Source organism: Cupressus sempervirens, chromosome 5, assembly GCF_028749045.1.
Source record: "Cupressus sempervirens isolate cs-2001-9-10 chromosome 5, ASM2874904v1, whole genome shotgun sequence".
In the NCBI taxonomy this organism is placed as follows: domain Eukaryota; kingdom Viridiplantae; phylum Streptophyta; class Pinopsida; order Cupressales; family Cupressaceae; genus Cupressus; species Cupressus sempervirens.
In genome coordinates, this window is record NC_143122.1 from 1,006,549,531 (window position 1) to 1,006,558,420 (window position 8,890).

Genomic DNA, 8,890 nt, shown 5'->3' on the forward strand with positions numbered 1-8,890 from the left:
GAAATTTAGAGAAATTTTTTCATTATAAATGGCAAGTTGAATGATCTGGTGTTAAAATGCATCTCTGTCAAATGGGTCTGAAATATAACGAGCTTTTTCCTATTTTCTGATGATGGATCATGTAGTTTGATTGGAAATGTTACTGAAGAAAGAAAGTCATGCATTTGTATGATCTTCCGTAAAATGCAATCTCTCTCAAGATGGATGTAATATTTAGCGAGCTTTTTTCGTCTTCCTAATGATGGATCGTATAGTTTGATTGGAAACATCATCGTCCAAGAAAGAAAATCATTCATTTGTATGATCTGCGGTGAAATTCATCTCTGTCAAAATGGGTGCAAAACTTAGCTAGCTTTGTACTTCTTCCTGATGATGGATCATGTAGTTTGATCAGAAACTTCGTCAAAAAAAAAACTCAGCATCTGATACCAAAATCTATGCACTCCAAGGTATGTGTGGGATTGAGCAGGCTATTTCCATGCATATTTGCAAAGAAGGAGATGCAGATAGTAATGGTGGGTCTTGATGCAGCTGGTAAGACCACCATGTTGTACAACTTGAAGCTTGGGCAGGCCATCAGAACAATTCCCACAGTGGGGTTCAACGTTGAGGTGGTGAGGCACAAGAACATTGCATTCACTGTTTGGGATGTTGGGGGTCAGGAAAACATCAGACCTCTTTGGAGCCATTACTTGAGCAATGCTGAAGGCCTTGTGTTTGTTGTTGACAGCAATGACAGGGACAGGATTGGTGAAGCAAAAGGTCTGTTGCACAAGATGCATGGGGAGGATCATTTGAAAGGAGTTCCTCTGCTTGTGTTTGCAAACAAGCAGGATTTTCCCAATGCAATGAACGCTGCTGAGGTAACTGAGAAACTTGATCTCAATTCTCTGTCTGATAATTGCTGCTGGTATGTTCAAAACTCCTGTGCCACCTCTGGAGAAGGGCTCTTTGAAGGCTTGGATTGGCTTTCCAAAGCATGCAAGAATTGAAATGGATTTCATGTCTGATGAGAAGATCAATGGCAAAAGAAGATTTAGATTAGGTTATTCATTTATGGAGTGATCAAAAGGATACTTGGTGATTTGTTCTTCGAATTTATTTTTCACCTCATGATAGGATATTGTTGGACCTTATCGCTATTAGAATGGTCGCTTACTTATCTGCAGCAGGTTGTTTTGGGTGGTTTTCCATCATTAAATGGCGTCAGCATAAGAAGACTTCTTCTCTTTTCATAAGCCAAAATTGCGAGATTTATGAGCCCCCACGATGCAAGGTTCAATATTTCTGTAAAAACTGAGATTTTGGGTTTACGAAAGGTAAACATGTCAAATCTCATTGAAGAATTGGAAGCCATTGAATATCTTATATGTAATAAATAATGTAATTTGATCATGTAAAGTTGGGTTCTATCTATTTTTTTAAATTTTATGTATAGTAGTACATTTATTTGGATGGTATATATATATTAGTACAGCCACTTAACATTTTTAGTAACGTAGTTAGGAGTAACATTACAATCATTTGACATTTTTAAATTGAATTAGTTATTAGAAGATATTTGAACCAATTAGAAGCTAGTATTATTTATTATATATAAAAAATTGAATTTTTTTGTAGATTGTAAATTGTGAAAATATTTTATGACTAATATGATTTGGCAAAATAGTTAGTCTTATAAACATATTTTAGGATATGAGATGCTACAAATCATGAAACACAAATAAACATTTAAATGTATGAATTTAGAAAGTAACTATTTTGTCCAATTATTTTCTTTTGACAACTTACACTTATCTCATCTTCTTAGTTTTCACATATTCTATATGTATACATTTTCTTTTAATAATTTGCATGATGTCACAATTTTGAGGTCCAATTAGAGCCAACTATCTTATATGTACACATTATCATACATTTATTTGCTTTACTATTGCAATCACTTGACATTTTTAAAATTTAACTAATTAATAAAATATTATTTGAATCAAATTAGAAAATAGTAAATTAATTTATTTCTACTATAAAATTAGACTTTCCAGACATAATTTTTTTATTTTTAGCATTGGTGAATACAAATAAACAAGTATCACATAGTGGCTTAATACTTGTCTTTAGTTTTTATATAAATCTAATTTTAATTTAATCAATTTATTATAATATGTGAAAAATTTATTAATAAATATAATTGTCGATATATTATAAATAAATTATGATATGAAAATAGCAATATTTTCATAATAATAATATAAAATAATATTTCTTAAACAATTATATAATATAAATAATATTATTTTTTAAATATTTTTTAACGATAAAAATTATGTTATAAGAAAATACAATATTAAAATATTAAAATCTAAATCAATGTACTTACATTCAAAAAATTACAAATATGAATCACATTAGCTTAATAAAAAACTAATCTTAAAAGTTTCACCCAATGAAATTGTAGAAAAATATTTTTAAAAAATTGTAAAGTTAAAAATCTTGCATCTATAATATGCAATGTAATAGTTTGATAAAGAAATTTAAAGAACGATTAATTCGAATATGTAGAAAATATGTAGAAACTAAAAATTAATAATAATTAGCCTACCAACAAGTACTAATATATATCTTAAATAATAGAGACACACAAACTTTTAATTATTTAAAATTTAATATAGTTATAAATATTTAAAAATCTATTTTTCTTATATATATATATATATATATATATATATATATATATATAATTTAAAATATATAAGCTAGTATCATTAACAACAAAAAAAAGCTAAAGAAAATCTTTAATAAAAAAAAAATACTAATAAATATATGAGTAGTCTTGGGGTTAGACTTTAATTTGGTTTAATCTCCATCTATGTGTAGGGTTGATGTTCAATCACCGTGAAGATTTAAAATTTATTTATTTTAGGATAAGGGTAAAATTTGGTTTACTACTTTTGATTAAGGAAAATAGATTATGACGGGACCAAAGAAAAAGGATGAAGCCTGAAGAGAAAAGACTCTAGGTTTTATAGGCTTCTCTTAACCTTAAACACATAAAAAAGACTATTTCCAAGCTCACATAACCTCTTTTCTTACCAATGACAAGGCATAGCAATAAGTGTATACAAAAACAATGATGAAATTTCCTGTTGAGAGAAATGCATTACGATTTTGAAAGATACCCACAACCTTCAAAGTGGGTTTTGAAATGACACCCGAAACCATGTCAGGACCATCAATAGTAGCTAGCCACCAAACTCCTCTACCTTAAATAGAAAGTTATGCACCTGTATAGAGATAATATAGAAATAAAAATCTCAAAAAGATAAACTACACTCTATCCCACCCTGCAACCCAACAACCAAAAATGAGAACCCTTAAAAAAGATATTTAGAGAGAGAGAGAGAGAGAGAGAGAGAGAGAGAGAGAGAGAGAGAGAGAGAGAGAGAGAGAGAGAGAGAGAGAGAGAGAGAGAGAGAGAGAGAGAGAGAGAGAGACTCTATCCCACCCTGCAACCCAACAACCAAAAATGAGAACCCTTAAAAAGGATATTTAGAGAGAGAGAGAGAGAGCCAAACCAAAACTATAGAAACTTTCCCCACCTCAATATGGAAGGGTTGCACCTCTAAAGAATCCTTACGAGGAAGTAAAGAGAGATGACCAAAAAAAGTCTTCAGAAGAGTAATAATGAAAATATGATATTTAGAGAAGGTAATGAAACATCCACCCCCAAAATACCACACCACCCCACTATCCTAGAGGCACTATATGGAAACTAGATTGGATGCTAAACAAAAAATTCATGCTAATGCACCACTACAACCAAACCAAACACCCCATGAGAACTGCAACTAGTAACAATAATTTTTTTGCAAGTGAGTAGCTATATGTTTTCATTGATAAAAATATATCTCATATGTATGATCACATGTGATTAAAAATAATTTTGGTATGATAAAGAATGTAAAAATTTCCAAGTCCAAGAAGATAATGTAGCATACAGTTGGACAATTTTGGTTAGCAACAAAAACAAACTTATCAGATGAGGCTATAATTTTGTGAATATGATATATACAATGTGTATGAGCTACTAGTATGGTTTCTTAAGTTAAGATTAAGTATATCACGTATTTTGGCGATGTAAAGCTAAACATCTCACATATGACAGAGTTTGAAGACAATCTACCTAATTGAGGATTTTGGCTTAGAAAATTGGATTTGCTTGTCAATTTAATTACTTAGAAATAGTGGGACAACATCTAAGGACTTAACTCTTGGATAGAATCATCTAATTTTGTATTTATCATAATTGAATAGATACATTTTGTGAAGGCTTATTGAATTATGGATGAGAGAAGATGCAACCTTCAGTAGAACTAATCAGACATTGTAATGCTATATAATAATTCATTTTGATGTAATATGTTTGTTGTATTTGGTCAATTATTCTAGAAGGTGGCCATTGTAAACACCCAAAATTGGTCAATCCTTTAATTTTAGAATTATATCTCATGGTGATGGTTCAAATTGAATTAATTGAATCAAAGAATAAAATGAATTGATTCAAATCAACTATTACAACCCATTTGAATTTTGCAAATGAATATCAATTTCAAATTAATTTAAATAAGCAATTATCCTCAAATATTATTTTTATATTTGAAATAGGACCCCATTTGACTTATGAATATTCTATTCAGAGTGGGATTCAAGGATATTCATTGTTTATTCCATAATGAATATTTAATCCAAAGTGGGATTCAAGGATATTCATTGTTTATGCCATAATGAATATTTTATTCAGAGTGAAATTCAAGGAAATTCATTGTTTATTCTATAATGAATATTTTATTCATTATGGGGATCAAATATATTCATTGTTTATTTAAAATGGAGTTAAATCATTTCTTTATTCCAAGGTGGATTCACAAATCATTATTCTATTCAAGGCAGATTCATAAATCATTATTCTATTCAAAATGCTCATTGCTTTAATCAAAATGGGTTCTCCATTTTGAATAAAATAATTTGAATGGGACCTTCATTTATGAATTTTTAAATCAAAGTGGATTCCCTTAAAATGATTTTTAATTCATTTTTACCTTCACCATGGTAAATTCTCAGATCTTGCTTCAAAGTCAACCTGATCTAAAGTAAAAGTCCTCATTACTAGGGGCATCTCTGCTCTCTATATTTCATACCATCTTCTATCTATCCTATTAATCGATCTACCAACTGAATTTTTTTGTCAATTATCTCAATCAAACTTGTGACAGCTCAAATCATAGCTCGATGGACAAGTAGCGGGGTCTTCTAACCCTGACTCTTGAGGATTAAGCCTCATTATGGGGATAATCCTATGACTCATGATAGGTCTTGTCATTTGTTTTATGGACGGATATTGGGGAATTCTAACCCTAACTTAGAGGACTAAGCTTTGTTCTAGAGATAGTCCTAAAAGTCTTATCAATCAGTCTTCATACAATCAAAATTGGAACTGATCTCAATTCTTATTCTACACTTCAAATCAAACTATTCTTTGAATCAATGCACTGCTCGCACATCAATTCAAAGAGAGGCAAATGTAATTACCCAAAATTGGTCAATCCTTTAATTGTAGAATTATATCTCATGGTGATGGTTCAAATTGAATTAATTGAATCAAAGAATAGTTTGATTTGAAGTGTAGAATGAGAATCAAGATCCGTTCCAATTTTGATTGTATGAAGATCGATTGATAAGATTTTTAGGACTATCTCTAGGCCAAAGCTTAGTTCTCCAAAGTCAGGGTTAGAATGCCCCAATACTGGTCCATAAAACAAATGACCAGATCTATCACGAGTCATAGTATTATCCCCAGAATGAGGCTTAATCCTCAAGAGTCAGGGTTAGAATGCCTCGCTACTTGTCCATCGAGCTATGATTTGAGTTGTCATAAGTTTGATTGAGATAATTGACAAAAATTCAGTTGGTGGATTGATTGATAGGATAGATAGAAGATGGTATGAAATACAAAGAGCAAAGATGCCCCTAGCAATGAGGACTTTTACTTTAGATTAGGTTAACTTTGAAGCAAGATTTTGAAGAAAGATATTGAAGAAAATGTTGAAGAAAGATTTTGAAGCAAGATTTGAAGTAGATTTTTTGAAGAAAGATTTGAAATAGAATTTTGAAGTAAGATTCAATGATGTAATCATCCTACCTTCTCAGGAGAAAAATCAAAAGATGATACTTCAAAAAAAGTGATGCAGAGTAATAGATGTGAAGATGTAGATATAATGAGTGATTCAGAAGAATGTAGAATAGATCAAAATAGATTGAATCAATTCATTTTATTCTTCGATTCAATTAATTCAATTTGAACCATCACCATGAGATGTAATTTTGCAATTAAAGGATTGACTAATTTTGGGTGATAATAGCCATAACCTTCATTTTCAAGTAGTGAACTCTCTTTTGGTCTCACAAATCCTAATGGGGTTTCAGACCTTTAATGGAGTCTAGTCTCCTAATAGGAACAAATGTGTCTATAATTCACTTAGTGTTACTTGATCCTAACAATTGGTATTAGAGATTGGTGCCTCAAAAGAAGTGTTACAACTTGAGGAGGATCTTGATGAATGAAAGAAACTTCAAGACAATTTTGGAGGTATAAATTGGGGACTTGGATAAAGATAATGAAGATTAAAAAGATTAAAATGAAATCTTAAAGATGCAGAGGATTAGATCAAAAAATGCAAGGATTGAATTGATATTTCAAGGTTTAAGAGGAAGGTATTAGTTGAACATGCAAATGAGCCTAAGATAGTTGAGGTTGAACCTTCTCTAGTTTAGATACTTAAAAGGAGAAAGAAACACTTCAACATGAATTTGAGAGTACCACTCCTCAAATGGACAAATAGATTGAAGATGGGAAAGAAAAAAGGGAAAAACATAAAGAAGATCTAAAGATCAAAATAGGTGAATGACAACTAAGAAAATACTAGTGCAAGATCCTATTCAAACACATACTCATATTAGTGAACCTAGAGAGAAGATCAAGAATATTAAAGGAAGGTGCTATGCATGCAACAAGTATGGACACATGAAGAGATATTGAAAAGGTAATACTAATACCAAACCGTTATTGGTTATTATGTCAATTGTTGGGTTTAGGGACATAACTCACATAAATGAAAAGCTAAATCAAATTAGAGGAAAAATGAGAGATCTAATCCTATATCTAATGTTGGAAGACCTACTAGAAGTAATAATGTCATGTCTTCTAGAGTTGCATGATATATAAGTGCAACGTCATTAGACAGATAACAAGAGATTGTAGGTAGCAAGTATATCAAGGTGGACCAAGGTATGGAGATTCAATTGTTACATATTACAAATACAATACCATAGGGCATACAACTAGATGATATATATTTAATGGTTTTATATACAATAGAAGAGAACCTAATGTTAGAAGGAAAAGTTTCAATGTAAGAAGAAACAATAGATTTAATTAGACAAAATATAAGAATATCAATGATACCTTTATGAAACAAAGAAAGAATGGAAATGAGAAGGTGTGAAAAGAAAATAATCATTATACTTCATCTTTTAAGGAGAAACCTTTCAGCGTGATCCATACAACACCAAACATTGAAAATTTTACATCATCTTGAATTGGTTAAGCATGGCTTTAGGGGGAGTAGTTGTGCAGTAGAATATCTTACCCCTAAAATCAAAGAGTTGGGAGATGTGAGCATAGGTTAAGGAGTATCAAGGTTGAGATACATGATATCTCTATTTGACACCTTGATGAGTCTATTTGTGATGACACTGTGTATTTTCATGGTTAATATCTGTTAGAAAGGTTAATATTTCCTTGGATATATTAATTGGGATATTCCAAGGGTCCCTAAATGTAGTTTGTCCTCTTGTACACATGTGGAGGACATGTCATTGTTTGTCCTTTATTCCACATGTAAGGACAACTCTTGTTTATTTCTTTATTTAGTTTATCCTCCTTAAGAGGATTGTGACACTCTGCACACACCTATTATGAATGTGGCATTCATAGAAATGGGAGTTACAAATGCAACTCCTCTCTCATCTCTATATAAGAGATGCTCCTCCTTCTTTCTTCAACACACTCTTAGCACTTGATGTTATTGTATTGAGCTACTTTTGCTCCAGCACTCTCTCTCTCTCTCTTCTCTAGGCATTTGCCTTCATTCATAATACTCACAAGGGGTTTTCTTTGCTTTCCCCTTATAAATCCTTGTCTCCATTGTTGAACCATCTTGGTGTATGCTCTTGGAGTTTGCTTATCTTATGGTAATATTATTTCACACTTAACTTACTTGGATTGCTTTTCGTTCCTTGCTCAATATTATCATTTCTTACATGGTATCAGAGCTTGGCTATTTAATCCTTGTTTTAAGTTTTGTGTTGAAGGTTGCCATTCATTGTAGCACACCTTATTTGAAGACGTTATTGAGAGAAGAAGTTTGTGTTGTGATTTTAGCTCTTTTTAACAAATCTTGTGTATATAGGTTTCATTTTTTTACTAACCCTCTTTGGAAGGCTTGCCACCAAAGGGTTTTCTTGTAAAGTTTCATATTTTTTTACTAACCCTCTTTGGAAGGCTTGCCGCCAAAGGGTTTTCTTGTTAAATTTCAATTTTTTTCTTGTTTTGGAAGGCATGCCGCCAAAACAAGAAGTATTACATGAGTAAAGTTTTCAATAACTCTCTAATTTTTATACTCCTTTTAAAAATTTTCCTACTCTTTAAATTTTTTTAATATATTCTTCTATATTTATTTGTTGTATGCTCTTGAAAATTTCAACCATACAACATAGATGTTTTTTATAGGATTTTAATCCTTATAAATCTATTAACTTTTTTTAAAACCCGCAT

General features: G+C 31.1%; 1 pseudogene; it reads left to right on the top strand.

Annotated features, from left to right (window-relative positions):
• The first annotated feature begins 455 nt into the window (after positions 1 to 455).
• LOC149559336 (ADP-ribosylation factor 1 pseudogene) lies at positions 456 to 992 on the top strand (annotated as a pseudogene).
• Positions 993 to 8,890: the final 7,898 nt, after the last annotated feature.